Here is a 13,747-nt window from a genome sequence, read left to right as displayed (position 1 = left end):
GATGGCTGGCCCCAGCGTCACGGGTGGTCACCTCCTCCGGGAAGCGCAGTGGCGGCCTTCGAGGCCCCACAGATGACGACCTGAAAAAGCTGCGTGGACAGAGGTGGAACCCTCCGCCCCTCCTACGGGTCCGCAGCGCGTCTCTGCCGGACCCTCCTTGGCCCCGCGGTCCCCCGCCACACCCTCCAGGAGAGGCCGAGGTCAGGCAAGGCGGGCACCGGGTCCATTTCACACTAAGTGAACAAGCAGAAACAAACCGCGGTTTCCATACCGTATGATTTTTTCCAATTCTTAAAAGATGAGAAGTACACTGCTAAATGTCAAAACACAAAAGCCAAAAAGAAATTAAAGTTGTTATTTTCCTTTCGGTTTTATCTCCATTAGCCAAATGCTTTTGTTCAAACAATGTTTACATTGCCTTTGTGCTACTTTGTTTAGAAAAATAATAATAAAGGAGTGCGCTTCCAGCACTGACGATGGCGCATACGCAGGTCTGTCCAGAAAACACTGCATTTTAGGGGAGAGCTGTCTACTTGCCCCAGAATACTCACTGGCCACCAGCCTCCTCCTCCCTCAGCCAGCCTGGGGTCACCAGGGGGAGGACAGGGCGGTCCTTCGGCACATCCGTGCTTCCCAGCGAGGATGGACCAAGACCCGGGGAGGCCGGGCCCATGCACTCAGTGACCACAGGCTCCACTGCTGCTGGCCAAACTCACCAAGGTGACAGCTGCCTTTCATAACAGCCCACTGTGTGCCACATCCCGCAAAGGAGGCATTTTACAGGCGAGAAGAGAGGGTGGGTGAGCTCTGCGCTGCCCCTGCTGAGCCCCAGCGCCTGCCGGGAAAGCTCAGGGAGCCCGGTCCTCAGCCCGGGAGCCTAACGTTCCTTCCGTGAGGCTGCCCTTGTCCTCTCCAAGACCACCACACACTTCTAAGCTGCTCCTTGCAAGACTCAAGGTCTCTCCACCAACCAGCTTTCAAGGAGGACCCATCAGTGGCAGGTAACTCTCACCCTGGAGCTCCACCTTGCTTGTGACCCCTCCAGACAGGATCCTTCCCCTGGGCCCCTGGATGCCCGCTCCGCCTCTCTGCAGTCATTAGTTCTGTGCACCAAACATTTCTAGTCCGCGCCTTCCAGGGCCTGGGACAGAACTGCATTCCCCACCCCCCCTTCTGGGTCAGCCACGGCCCTGGCCACTAAAATGTGGCAGAAGTGACGTGTGTCGCTTTGTGTCCAGCACTTTAGAGGCCAGTGTGCAGTTCTCCACGTTCCTTTCCCAGCGTGGGGGTGGTGCAGGCCTGTGTCTCTACCCAAGAGAAAGGACACGGTGCCCACGGAGCTCACAGCAGCATCGCTCGTAAACAGCCAGAAAGTGGAAAAAGCTTCCCTTCAACAGATGAATGGGTAACTAGAATAATAAAACGTGGCATATCCACACAGCAGAACAGCATTCAGCCTGAACACGTAAGGAGGTGCAGGCACCTGCCTCCACACAGTGAACTGGGAAAACACGCCGAGGGAAGCACACACGCAAGGCCACACATTGCTCCATTTCTACGAGTCGTCCAGAGCAGGCAAGTCCAGAGACAGAAAGCAGACCGACAGTGGCCAGAGGCTGGGGGACGAGGGGGAAGGGGGTGACCGCTTAATGGGTACGGGGTTTCTTTTGGGGGTGATGAAATATTCTAAAGTAAGATTACACGGATGGCTGCACAACGCCAAATACACTAAAAGCTTTTGAACCATATATTTCCAACGAGTGAACCTTATTGTGTGGTACATAAATCACCTATCCACAAGGCTGTGAGTAACAACCAAAAAGAACAATGGCCTTCCATCAGCCGGCTGCACGAATGATGACGGTGGCCACACACCCTGGACACGCAGCCGCCGCGCAGAGGCAAACACATCCACACCACTGTATGCCCATGCTGAAAACCTGTCTGGGGCCAATTAACTTAAAGTCCTGGAAGGAAGCCGAGGTCACGGTTTTGTCCCAATAGGACCAGACTCCATCCCAAGGCCACAGTCTGAACCTTTAAGAGGAGATGGGGGGAGGGGTACTTAAAAGAATCTGGCTAGATTAGAATAATTCCTAGCCTGAAAAAATATTTACATGGACTTCCCTGGTGGTCCAGTGGTAAAGAACCCGCGCGCCACAACTACAGAGCCCACGTGCCCTGGAGCCTGTGTGCCACAACCAGAGAAGAGAAAAACCTGCACGCCACAGCTAGAGAGAAGCCCAAGCGCCCCAACAAAGAGCCTGCGCGCCGCAATGAAAGATCCTGCATGCCGCAACTAAGACCCAACGCAGCCAAAAATAAATAAATAATAAAATCTAAAAAAATATTTACAGCTCATTACACAATGAACCAACCTTCCAAACATATAAAGAACTCACAGAAATTGAGAAGTAAGCAACCAATAACTCAAGAGAAAAATGGGAAAAGAACTGTCCACAAAAAAATGTAAGTGGTCCCTAAGCATATGAAATGATCAGCTCACATTTCAGAAAAATGCAAACTAAAGCTACCTCGAGGGCTTCCCTGGTGGCGCAGTGGTTAAGAATCCACCTGCCAATGCAGGGGACACAGGTTCGAGCCCTGGTCCGGGAAGATCCCACATGCTGCGGAGCAACTAAGCTCATGTCCCACAACTACTAAGCCTGCGCTCTAGAGCCCGCGAGCCACAATTACTGAGCCCACGGGCCACAACTACTGAAGCCGGCGTGCCTAGAGCCTGTGCTCTGCAACAAGAGAAACCACCGCAATGAGAAGCCCGTGCACCACAACGAAGAGTAGCCCCCGCTCGCTGCAACTAGAGAAAGCCTGCGCACAGCAACAAAGACCCAATGCAGCCAAAAATAAATAAATCAAAATAAATAAATCAAAGAAAAAAAAGAAAAGTACATTGAGATACTCTTTACATCCGTCAGGTTGGCAAAAATCCAAATGTTTGACTCTACCTTCTGCTGGTGAGGCCGAGGGGGAAACGGGCTGGTGGGAGGGCAGGGTGTGATAACCCCTGTGGACGGCTTTGGCAAAATCTATCAAAATGACAACTGTGTATTACCCTTGGACCCAGCACTGTCCCTGGGGAATGCTACCTGCAGATCCACCTGCTTACATGGGGAAGGACACGTAGGTAAGATCGATCCTCTCAGGAATGTTATGTAACAGCACATGAGGAACAGCTGGAAGCTGCCGTACAGAGGATGGGATTTAAAACAGTACAGGAGGGCTTCCCTGGTGGCACAGTGGTTGAGAGTCCACCTGCCGATGCAGGGGACGCGGGTTCGTGCCCCGGTCCGGAAAGATCCCACATGCCGCGGAGCGGCTGGGCCCGTGAGCCATGGCCGCTGAGCCTGCGTGTCCGGAGCCTGTGCTCCGCAACGGGAGAGGCCACAGCAGTGAGAGGCCCACGTACCGCAAAAAACCCCCAAAAAACAGTACAGGAGGAGAGCATCACAGCACTACGCTCACAGAGAGGACATGGCTCTCCAAGTAGCGACACGGAAAGTCTCTAGGCTACGCTGCAGGTAAAAAGGCAAGGGGTAGAATGTGTACAGGGTGCTATCTTTGATTTAACACAAAGGGAGAAATAAGAATATAAATTTGCTTTTGCTTTATTTGCATAAAGAACACTGGAAGGCTATTCAGATACTAAAAGGGGTTGCTATTAGGGAGAAGGGGGTGGGGCAGGGGAGGTCAGAGGTAAAGGGTAGGATTGCTCAGAATGTACTTTAACACCTTCTCAGTTCAGAACTATGTGGATGTATCGCCTATTCAAAAGCTCATATATTTAAGAAAAATAAGCCCCATCCTCATTTGGCCAACAGGTCCCTTGGCCAGTGCTGGGACAGCACCAGCGCAGGCATCAGCCAGGGCTGCATCCTCCCCCGTGAGCTGTCAGCGCTCCACCGCCGGCCGGGGCAGCTGGAGGCCACACAGGCTCGCGTCTCCCCCTTCCCACCCTCAGCATCCACAAGCCCACATGACCCGCTCCCCCCGCCCCCGTCTGGCTGGTTGGAGTGGCCCTTCTCCCCACCCTCCCCAACGTGGTCCAGTCTGGCCTCACCCACCACCAGGTGCGGCACCTGTGTCCTCCGCGCCGCCAGATGCAGCCCCTGGCTGCAGTGCTCGCGTGGACACAGGTGGATGGCGCCCCGGGCAGGAGCCTCCGGGCCAGGCAGGGGCGGCGTGCGGGCGGAGCCCGCTCCCAGCAGGACAGCTGTGACCACAGCCCGCAAGCACAGAGAGGGGCACTCGGGGTCGGCCCTGGAGGCCAGCGACAGAACTGCACCCTCCCATGGGGCCCTCCCTCGGCCTCAGTGAAAGTGAGAGAGACACAGAGCTGCGGGGAGGAGAGGCCCTCAGAGCATGACAGCACTGGTCTGGGAACTTCCCTCTGAAGTGACCTGATGCTCAGAAGGCACCAGATCAAGGGATGCCGTGCTCCTTCCACGTCACCTCCTGCGAGGAGAGACACCTTAGGGTGCCCAACTCCAGATTACATTCTGTGAGCCTCGCGGGGCAGTTTTTTCTTTTAAATCTCATTTCTGAGAGCTTGATTCAGAAGCAGTGTGCTAAAGAAGTGGGTTTTTTTTTAAAAGAAGACAGTATTTGTTTCCCTCTTCCTAGTTTGAAACCAATTTTCTTTTTCTTCCCCTGCAGCGGCCTTTAAATTTCTACTGCAAGGATTTCTTCACCATCCACCGGCTGACAGAGCAACGCAGCACTCAAATCGACGCACACCTCCGTGTGACAAGCGCGCCAGGCCTCCCCCAGCCCGGCGCTGCGCTGGCCCTCACGCGGCAGGCCCGCCGCCCTCCCGGGAAGGGCGGCCTCGGGGGCAGGCTGACATCTCCTTCCTGCGGTGACTCTGTGACCAGCCAGGCGGGCAGGGAAGCGGGGACCTCTCCCCAGCGCGGCAGAGCTGCTCACAGGGCCTCTGGCTGGGCACCAGCTGCGTCCATGCCAAGGGCCCCAGAGGGAGCTCACTCGGCACTGGCTTGTCCTGGGTCACCCTGAAGTGACCCGTGGACACACAGCCTGGACTGGAGCAGGGGGAGCCCGTGAGCCTCGGGCAAACACATTCCTGAGGAACTGGCCTGTTTTCTCCCCTGGAGACTCCCCAATGGAGATGCATGAGCAGGTTCATTCAGAAACACCAGAACCACGGCGGCCCGGAAGTTGCTCTCAAAGACAGCACCCTGGCATTCCGGGCCTGGGAGGCCCTGGATGTCACACAGTCCCACTCTCTGATCTACATCATAAAGGGGAACCTGGGCCCAGAGAGCAGCAGGTGACTGCCCAGGGGGCCGCTGGCCTACACGCCCCATCCCTCCCTCCCTCCCTCCCCGTCAGGGTGCCCTCTTCCCCCCAACATCCGACTGCTGAATAAGCCCCTCGTTCCCCACAGCCTCTCCCTCCCGCCCTCCAGACCCCACCACCCACAGCAAGGGAGGAGGGGACAAACCACAGGGGGCAGCTGGCCTCTTCCCAGCGTGGCCATTCGAGGGTAAGCTCTGTGCCACCCCGTGACAGTCACACAGGCCACAGAGACCCCTGGGCACTAAACAAACAGCGACTCAGAGAAAATAAACCAAAATATTAATAGCGATCACAGTGACAAGGCTAGTTCTAGTTTGGTCCTTCCTACTTATACGAACTTTCCAAATTTTCTTCCATGACCATTAAAACAGACGTCCTAAACATTCCCCCTGAGACTTGGTACAGAAGAGACACCCCACTTGGAAATCCTATATTGCAAATCCTATATTGTATCATCTATTTCGGTAAAGCTCACTTTAGTCTTTGGAAACTACTGATAATCAGATGGTAAAGAGGAAAAAAAGTTACCAAGGTTTTTGTTCAAAGTTAAAAGAACTAAGTGAAAAAAACCTGGGATTTTTTGGCGGGAGGGGGAAGAAATAATAAAAGGTTTGGTTTGGTTTGTTTAAAGAAACATTTGTTTCTCTTCCTTCAAATGTTAAAACCTACTAACATCTTGCAGTCAGGTTAGATAGTGATTTCTTGTGCTACTTACTTTATTCTTTTCTTCTGCCAATAAAGTATATTTTTTAAATCAAGAACGAATGTATTTTCTTTCATAATTTCTTGTTTCTCTTTAAAGCAGGGACAATGCCCCTCTAACGCACAGGTGGGATCAGATTAGTTGCGAAGACCATGTTCTAAATGCTCTCCTTATACACTGGGTCTTTTCTAGAACTACATTCAATAGCAAATGGTATTAAGCATGACTGGGTCCCATGCACGGGCTTGTGTCCTGAATGGCCCGTAGACGTTGTCACAAATCCGTCCTCCCACCAGGCAGGCCCAAGGCCCTCAAAGCAAGATCTCCAGTCGCTCATCCCCAGCCTGTCCAGGAGTTGAGGCTTCTGCAGCGCTGGCCAAGGAGAGCTTCCCCCCTGGTTCCACTGGCAAGAGGACGACATAATCCACTCGACTCGGCTTCTCTGAGCTCAGGCCACCACCTCTGGGTCGGCTCTCCTCCCCGACTCCATCCTTTTTGTCTATTTATCCTGCCTTGTTGCTAAAAAGATGTGAAACGGACAACAGCGGTGGCCCCCAAGCCCAGCCACATGCTTGAATCTCTGGGGAGCTTTGGAAACACACTTATGCTCAGGCCCCATCCAGCACAGTTAAAACAGAAGGCGGTGCAGATCCAGCATTTGAGAATTACTGGCCGAGAGAAAGCCAGGGAACATAGTGAAAGCGAGTAAATGAAGAAACCCAGGCAATAGGGAAACAGAAGGGGAGGAAAAGAAAGCTGGGCCGGAAGGCAAGGTCGGAACCCAAAGTGCAGAGACCACACCAGAGCTGGGACAGATGACTGGCTCTGCGCTGAGCTTCCTGGTGGACAGAGCAAAAGTGATTCACACTGCCCACAAGACAGAAAGAAACCAGATTCACAGGTGAAGCTTCCCCTTGTCCTGGGACCTGAGATGAACACCTCTCTCACGTCCTCCAAAAGCAGACACACAGCATGAAGAAGATGAAGGCGTGCTCCCAACACCAGGACTGGAACCACCTATGAAGCGGCCAAGGGTCCCTCTGCCCCCAACACAGCAGCCCTTGACCCACACTCAGCAGCTGGGCTGCCCCCTGACTGCTCGCCGGAAGTAACCTCCTACCAGCAATCAGCGCCCACATGTACACCTTGCTACCGAGTCACTGCATCGTGCAGCCGACCGCCAGGTGCGTAACCAGCCATCCTGAGCTCAGCACGTGGTCACGAAGACACAAGGGCACCGACTCTGACCATCTCACTGAGGAACATGAGGAAAGGCGCCGACTCCCGGGCCAGTGGCTCTCGTGAGAACACCCAGTCTGTCCCCGTCACTCGAGGGGCAAGTCCCACGCCTGCCCAGCACTCCCCCCACCGCCGTGCTCAGAGAGGCCACCGTCCACCCCCAGACCCGCGGCTGTGGCCACTCAGGTCAGGAGGGGCAGGGCCTGTCCTCGGACGGCAGCCTTCTGAGCGGGCCTCGAGGCCACCGGAAGCAGAAGACGGCCACGCGGGCCTGGGCGCCCCGAGCACGACGCTGCGTGCGGTGCGCTTCCCCAATCCGTGTGTCACGCTCAGCAGTGAGCTCCTTTAAACGTGTGTGTTAAAATCAATGGAGTCAAGATTAAGTCACCCTCCTGCCCACTCATAGATGCCATTTTCTTTTTGATCCACATACCACATCACCACGTTTCAAATTAAGTACTGACAAGCTAACTATTCACAACTGCCAAAGGTGGAAACAAACCAAGTGTCCATCGGCAGATGAACAGATAAACAAATCGTGGTCTATCCACATGATGGAATATCATCCAGCCATAAAAAGGCAGGAAGCGGGCTTCCCTGGTGGCGCAGTGGTTGAGAGCCCACCTGCCGATGCAGGGGACGCGGGTTCGTGCCCTGGTCCGGGAAGATCCCACATGCCGCGGAGCGGCTGGGCCCGTGAGCCATGGCCGCTGAGCCTGCACGTCCGGAGCCTGTGCTCCGCAACGGGAGAGACCACAACAGTGAGAGGCCCGCATACCGCAAAAAAAAAAAAAAAAGGCATGAAGCCACTGACACTTGATCACAGGAGTGACCCTGGAAGACACGACGCTGAGTGAAAAGAAGCCAGACGCAGAGAGCCACATGCTGCGTGGTTCCAAATATGTGAACTGTCCAGCACAGGCAAGTCCACGGGTGCCGGGTCGGGGAGGGGAGGGAGAGGGAATGGCTGCTGATGGGCACAGGTTTCCTTGGGGTGATGGAAAACTCAGAAACTAGATGGTGGTGATGACTGCACAACACCGGGAATGTACTTTAATGCCACTGAGTTTTTACAGTTTAAAATGGTTACCATAGTAAATTTTATGTTATATGTATTTTACAAAAAAAAAAAAACTAAAATAGCAAAATTCTCATTGTTTTGCCTTAATAGAAGTGCTAATAAAATTCAACCCACACCGGGCTTCCCTGGTGGCGCAGTGGTTGAGAATCTGCCTGCTAATGCAGGGGACACGGGTTCGAGCCCTGGTCTGGGAGGATCCCACATGCCGCGGAGCAACTAGGCCTGTAAGCCACAACTACTGAGCCTGCGCGTCTGGAGCCTGTGCTCCGCAACAAGAGAGGCCGCGATAGTGAGAGGCCCGCGCACAGCGATGAACAGTGGCCCCCGCTCGACACAACTAGAGAAAGCCCTCGCACAGAAACCAAGACCCAACACAGCAAAAATAAATTAATTAATTAATAAACTCCTACCCCCAACATCTAAAAAAAAGGAAAAGGGAAACCTCAAAAAAAAAAAAATTCAACCCACATCCAGATTTTGTATAAATATGATCATTACTCTACAACCGAAAAAAACAGCTTCAAACTCACAGGGTATGAACATCAGAATTAGGACTGCTGATGGTCAGTTCTCACATAAAAATAAGTTTCCAAAGAGTCCACATCTGTGAGCGATACACATTGAGGCACTTATCAATGAAGTCAAGTCTGGGATTTGCTTTGAAATAATCTGGGGGCGGCGGAGAGGGGGAAGAGCCTACATTACAACAGTCAAAGCTGAGTGATGCGGGTTCACTGAACTATTCTATTTTTATAAGTTGAAAATCCTCCATAACAATAAGTCTTGCTTTGTTTTCAAGCAAATTTCCAAAGATCTCTGACCTGCTGGATCATATTCTGTGTAGACAAAAGAACTAGATGCCCCTAAGCTGTCAAACCCCAGGGGCTCAACCCGGCACCGTCCACCTGGGCCCCACAGCACGGGGTCACCTGGGGGCAGCCCTGGCCACAAGAGGCCACACAAAGGGCTCCCCGAAAACAACCAGAGCCCCAGGTCAGACCACCGGGCAGCAGCACACAGAGGCATCCGTTCTGGTCCTTCTCACTGCCACCCAACATGCCATCTGGGCCCCGAAATGCCTGCCCCAATTCAGCTGTCAGCTGGGGTCCAGGCGACGCCTGCAAACACAGGGAGCTTCCACTGAAATGCCTTTGCCAGAGCCCCAGCACCTCGCAGCACTGCAGACGGAGCTCGCCTCCAGGCCAGGGCCCGAGTAGCAGGATGCTGCCAGACCTCCCTCCCGAGACGCAGGAGGAGGCCGATACTTGTCTCTCTTTCTCCCTCTTCTAGAACTAGGTCTGCAGGGGAGGCAAGGCAGGTATCTCCCTCCACCTCATCCCGCATCATATTCCCAGTGTCTAGGAAAGCACGTGGCACATGGCAGATGTTCAACTAAATGCTGCTGTGTCGTCCTGACTCGATGGATACGGCTCTGAAGGTGCACTGGAAAGACCTGCTTTTCACAAACGCCAATGCAAGAGATAGGATGGAAGGCACCAGGATGTACCAGCGTTGGGCGCCAGAAAAGCAGGGGACAGGAGACGAGGAGTTATGGTACAAACAATACCACCTAAAATAGCACCAGAGATGCTCTGGAATGTAGAGCCTGGTGGCGGGGGGGGGTGTGTGTGTGTGTGTGTGTGTGTGTGTGGAGAGGACGGAGGGGGTGCGGGACAGGGTATGGAGGTGGGGGAGGGGAGTCTCGCAGGGACAAGGAAGAGGACACGGCAGAGGGAGGTAGGAAGCTCCACCACCCTGAGCACGGGCCTGCCATGACGGGACTCTGTGTGAGGCGTTGGGTCCCCAGAGCAGGGCCCAGGAAACGAAGGGAGACGAGTGGGCACGACGGGAGGGGTGGGGGCTGCAAAGAGCTGGCGCTCGCAACCCCATCCAGAGATGGCGCCGACCCTGGCACTGACCCAGTGTTGCCAGGCAACAGTGCAGGCCCTCGGCTGCCAAGTGTTCTGATTTGTCAGTGAAGCCGCAAGTCTGGACTGCTATGTAAGATCTCCTGATTTTCACGTTAGCATCGGGGTAGACAGAATAATGGCCTCCCAAGATGCCCAATCTTGATCCCAGTTACATGGCAAAGGGGAGTTACAGGAGCAGATGCGATTAAGGTTTCTAATCAGCTGACCTTAAAACAGGGGGAGGATCCTGGATGATCCGGGGGCACAGTGTAACCACAAGGGACCTTAAAGTACAAGTGGGAGGCAGAAGAGCCCGTGTCAGAGGGACGCAGTGTGAGAGGGACAGGACTGGCTGCCGCTGGCTTTGAAGAGAGAAGGGACCACAAGGCACAGACGGCCTCGGGAGCTGGAAAAGGCGGGGGAATAGGGCTCCCCTAGAGCCTCCAGAAGCACCTAGCCCTGCCTACACCGTGACTTTAGCTCCCTAAGAGCCGTGTGGACTTCTGAGGCATACAACCGTGTTGCTTTAAGCCACTGCGTGTGTGGTAGTTTGTTACAGCAGCCATAGGAAACCAATACAGCAACCAAGTTTAATTTTTAGCAAGAGGCACAGTACGACCCAGACGGAAAGCATCGGTGGGCTGCATAGAGCCCAGGGACCACTTTTGCCGAGGGCACACTGGGAGGGCTGAGGGCCGGGCCATCCCTGGGTACCCAGCACCAAGCCTGACACACAGCAGCCTCTCACATGCACCCCAAGGTACGGCCGGGGTCCCTCACCTGTGACAATCTGGTCACAAAGGTGTCCAGGGGTTTCTGGAAAACAGAGCTGCTTGGCTGTCAGGAGGCCTTTGCCCAGGGGACCTGCTCACCACGCGTGAGGGCGCTGCCTCGGCCGTCCCCCCGCCCCCCGCCCTGGGACCTGAGGAACCAGCCTCCAGTACAGGTGGGGTGGCTGAGAACCCTCTCCAACCCCACCTGCTGCGGCAAAAGAAAGGAGTGTGGACGTTTCGGGTACCCAGCCCGCCCCAGCACCACAGCAATGACATCACCTTCGCTTGTCTCAAACCACAGAGGACCTCCTCTCATAGGAGCCTTTTCAGCTCCCCAGGCGCGGACAGAGCAGAGCTGCTCTGAGCACCCACGGCCCGGCCGCTCACTGCCAAGACTGTGTGAGAAGCACGGCGGGCTCCCAGCCCACTCCCGCCGCCTGGGGCCCTCTGTCCCCCAGAACGCCCGCTCTTCTTTCAAGACTACTTATGTACCATTTCCTCTCTGACACCCAGGTGCATTCTCAGTGTCTGACACCATTTTCTAGACGTCTCTCTCGGGGCTGACACTACTTGTGCAGACCATCAGCTACATGAAGGCAGGAACTTACTTTTTTTTTTAAATTGAAGTATAGTTGATTTACAATATCATGTTAGTTTCAGGTGGACAGCACAGTGATTCAGTTATGTGTGTGTGTGTGTATGTACTTTTTCAGATTATTTTCCCTTATAGGTTATTACAATATATTGAGTATAGTTCCCTGTGCTACAGAGTAGGTCCTTGTTGGTTACTTATTTTATATATAGTCGTGTGTATCTGTTAATCCCAAACTCCTAATTTATCCCTCCCAGGTACTTACCTCTTGTATGTATTCCCAACGTATAGTACATAACATATATGTGTTCAATAAACATTGAGTAAAGATTGAATGAACTGGACTGTAAACTAATCTTTTCTGGAAATATCATAAATGATGATATTGTGGTATGTGTTAAATACACCAGGTAAAACCTCACTTCTGATCTTTAATCAATAAAGTGAATCTACCTAAATTAGGAGCCTTAAATTACAACTACGTTTACTGTAGTTACTTTAAAGAAATGTAGTCTTACATTTTACAAGTAGTGTCTGTTGCAGTCATTACAATCAGGGGTGCAGGAAGGAACCTGGCTCCCAGGCTGGACCGGCCGGTAAGGACCGGTGGTGCCTGCTCCACAGACGTGGCTAAGAGCCAGGCTCAAGGAGGTCACCAGACTGGTGGGCCACAGTCTCTTCTGCCCTCACCTTGCTGGCACTCTGCTAGCCCAGCCCCGCCCTCCCAAGGTGGCTCAAAGGCAAACCTGGTCATCCTGCCCCTCCTCCTCTGGCACATTCCACCTAAGCTGCCCCCTGCCCTCCCCTGCCCTCCGCAGCAGCGCAACAGTAGCTCAGCGCCCCAGCACCCCACACACACCTCACGACTACAAAGGCCTCCTGCTCTCTCTGGCTCCAGCCTCCTCCCACCTCCTAATCCCTGGCACTCCCAGAAGCTCCCTGAGCACACAGTTCAGCCTCTCAGCCCACACAAAGCATCTGAATCAGCTGGAGCACTTCTAAAAAACCACTGGCTCCCACTCCACGGTCTGGGGTGGGGCCGCATCACAGGCGTTCTGAAAAAGCTTTCCAGGCCATGCGATCTGCAGGTGCAGCTAAGGATACGAACCGCAGGCTTGCGAGGCGTCGCAGCCACCTTCCCGGCCGGCAGGAAGGCCCCGAGGTCCTTGCCTCCCCCACTCGCTCTGACACACACCCTGGGGCTGGCTCCGGGGCTGGGGCCCATCCAGCCCCAGGAAGCCAGCCTGGCCAGGCCCTCACCCACGGGAGCTATGCCACGCGGCAGGCCCCGCCAGAGGCCCCCTCGCTCGGGTCCCTACTGCCGCACCCCCCAGTCCCAAGGCCGTGGCCTCATCACAGCCAGTGGCTGCCTGGCCACCTCGGTGCTCGCTGCTCTCAGCAGGCCTCGGCCCAGCAGAGCTGCTTCCGGAGCCTGCGCCGCCCCCCCCGGCCCCCCCCAGGCACCCACCCACACCCGCGCCCTCTGCCGCCTTCTCCCGGACGCAGCTCCCTGTCCTGCCAGGTCCAGCTTCAATCCTACCTTCTCCCTGACTCTTCCAGACTTTTCTCCATTCCTGATTTCCTGACCAAGAATCAAAATCACAACTCAACAAACCACCAGCTTCTGTCTCACTGACGTTAACTGTCTTCTCAGTTAGACTGAGTTCCTGGTGGCGAGAGCCACGGCACCTCTCGAACACCCAGCACTCTGACCCTAGAGACTACGTGCCACATAACCCCAAGGCTGACGCTGATCTCAAATGTCAGCCCTATTGTCAAGGAACTGCCCTTGATTTGATGCCCATACTTCTACATCAACCAACTGCCTCTCATAAAGTGGCCCAAAAATTATTTCTCTGACCATCATTTCCCAAATTTTTGGATCCAAAGTACACTCGTTATACCCCATGACAGCTCTGGGTATCAAACAGGTGCTCAGGGCTTCCCTGGTGGCGCAGTGGTTGAGAGTCCGCCTGCCGATGCAGGGGACACGGGTTCGTGCCCCGGTCCGGGAGGATCCCACGTGCCGCGGAGCGGCTGGGCCCGTGAGCCATGGCCGCTGAGCCTGCGCGTCCGGAGCCTGTGCTCCGCAACGGGAGAGGCCACAATAGTGAG

The 13,747-nt window shown here is 54.5% G+C and overlaps 1 protein-coding gene across 15 annotated transcripts in view; it reads right to left on the bottom strand.

Moving 5' to 3' along the window:
* The window catches only part of EPN2 (epsin 2), an 86,523-nt gene that overhangs the window by 57,874 nt on the left and 14,902 nt on the right, over positions 1–13,747 (bottom strand). The gene's annotated exons all lie outside the window — the stretch shown is intronic.

The sequence above is a fragment of the Delphinapterus leucas genome, chromosome 19 (genome assembly GCF_059928025.1).
Source record: "Delphinapterus leucas isolate spDelLeu-1000000601 "Yukka" chromosome 19, BTC_Dleu_Yukka2, whole genome shotgun sequence".
Classification (NCBI taxonomy): Eukaryota; Metazoa; Chordata; class Mammalia; order Artiodactyla; family Monodontidae; genus Delphinapterus; species Delphinapterus leucas.
Note: the sequence above shows the minus strand (reverse complement) of the source record. Positions and strands in the feature narration are given on the sequence as shown.